Genomic DNA, 2,500 nt, shown 5'->3' with positions numbered 1-2,500 from the left:
ATTAAGGGGTCGCCACAGCGGATCATCTTTCTCCAACACGCTCGGTCTTCTGCGCATTCTTCAGTCACACCTACTGCTTCCATGCCTTCCTTTATAGCATCCATGTACCTTCTCTTTGGTCTCCGTCTCTTCCTCCTTCCGGGTATCCCCATATCCAGTATCCTCCTCCCCACATGCCCAAACCACCTCAGCCTTGCTTCTTGTGCTTTTTCTCCAAATTGCCGCACATATGTGGTCCCTCTAATATATTTATTTTGGAGTTTATCGTCACACCCAAGGAAAATCTTAACATTTTTAGTTCACTTACTTCCATCTCCGCTTCCTGCCTCTTTGTCATTGGAATGGTTTCTATTCCGTACAGCATAGCAGGAAGAACTACTCTTTTATAATTTTTTCCTTTAGTTCTTGTGGACACCCTCCTATCACATATCACTGCTGCAGTCTTCCTCCATCCATTCCAGCACGCTTGCACTCTCTTCTTTATCTACCTACCGTAGTCTCCATTACTTTGTACTGTTGACCCTAAGTACCTGAATTCCTCTACCTTTGCCACCAGCCTCCCTTGTAGCCTTATTGACTCCTCACCACCTCCATTCAGACACATATACTCAGTCTAGGTCCTGCTCACTTTCAGTCCCCTCCTCTCTAGTGCATACCTCCATCTTTCTAGCTCTGTCTCTACTTCCACTAGGCTTTCGGAACATATTACTACATCATCAGCAAACAACATAGTTTGGGGGGCTTCCCGTCTTATCCCATCAGTCAGTCTATCCATGATAATCGCAAATAGGAAAGGGCTCAGAACTGATCCCTGGTGAAGTCCCACCCCCTCAACAAAACCTTCTGTCATTCCAGCTGCGCACCTTACTGTTGCTATGCTATTTTCATACATGTCCTTCACCACCCTCGTATACCTTTCTGTTACCCCCGAGCTCCTCATGCAATACCATAGATCTTCTCTTGGAACCCGATCGTAAGCCTTTTCTAAATAAATAAACACACAATGCAACTACCTCTGTCCTTTCCTGTACTTTTCCATCAACATCCTAAGGGCAAAAATTGCATCTGTTGTGCTTCTAACTGGCATGAATCCAAACTGATCCTCACAACTCTCCGCAGTCTCGCTTCTACAAGTCTTTCCCATTTCACAATAGTTTTATCCCCCTATAGTTACTACAATTTTGTACATCTCCCTTCTTGAAAATTGGCACTAACACATTTTTTCTCCACTCATCTGGCATCCTCCCTCGTTCCAAGATCTTACTGAACAGTCTAGTTAACCAACTCACTGCCATCTCCACTAAGCTCTTCCATGCTTCCACTGGTATCTTATCCGGGCCTACTGCTTTGCCCCCCTTCATCTTCCCCTAGGCCTTCCTCACCTCTTCTCTGCTGATCCTTGGTACTTCCTGATTTAGCTCCTTCACCTCTTCTAACTTTCTTTCCCTTTCATTTTCAATGTTCATGAGGTCCTCAAAGTATTCCTTCCATCTGTGTAATATATTCACTTCCCTCATCAGTATATTTCCGTCTGCATCCTTCATCTTAACATGCTGTATATCCCTCCCATCTCCCTTCCTCTGCCTGGCTAGTCTGTATAGGTCTTTCTCTCTTTCCCTTGTATCTAACTTCTCATATAACTGTTCATATGTATTTATTTTCGTTTTGAGACTTCCCTCTTTATTATTCTACACAACTCTTTATATTCCTAATAGCTTTCTTCATCCCCAAGTCTGTCCCATTTCTGTTTTGCCTGTTTCTTTCTCTTTATACTATTTTGCACTTCCTCATTCCACCATCAGTTTTCCTTGTATTCTTTTCTTCTTCCTGATGTCAACCCAAGTACACATTTGGCTTTTTCAGCCACTGTTTCTGGGATTTCCTCCCACTTGATCTCCTCCCTCCCTGCAAAGACTTGGTTCACTTCCTGTACAAATGCTGTACTGTACTCCTCCTCCTTTAGTTTCCACCATTTGATCCTAGGTTCTGCCCTCATTTTCCTGGTTGCCTTCACTTTCAGATTTAACTTCCCAACTAACATTCTATGCTCTTCCCTTTTATTAAAATATGTATTCACCAGTGCCATCTCCATCCTTTTTGCCCACTCAATAATCATCTGCCCCTCTGCATTCCTCTCCCCTATACCATATTTGCCTTTCACCTCCTCGTCCCCATTATTTCCTTTTCCAATATGACCATTGAAGTCTGCTCCAATAATAACTCTCTCCTCTCTGGGGATATTCAGTAACGTTTCTTCCACTTCGCTCCAGACTTCCTTCTTTTCCTCCATCTCCTACCCCACCTGTGGGACATATGCATTGATCACATTTATAAGGATCCCTTCTACATCCATCTTCAGATTCATTGCTCTATCTGATACGCTCTTCACTTCCAGTATGCTGTTGATATACTTTTCCTTAACAATTACTCCAATAGAGTTTCTCCTTCCATCTATCCCATGATAGAACTTATAACCTCCGCCAATATGCCTTGCTTTACT

Source organism: Penaeus japonicus, unplaced genomic scaffold (assembly GCF_977035675.1).
Source record: "Penaeus japonicus unplaced genomic scaffold, GWHDUDI00000001_assembly GWHDUDI00000022, whole genome shotgun sequence".
NCBI lineage: Eukaryota > Metazoa > Arthropoda > Malacostraca > Decapoda > Penaeidae > Penaeus > Penaeus japonicus.
Note: the sequence above shows the minus strand (reverse complement) of the source record.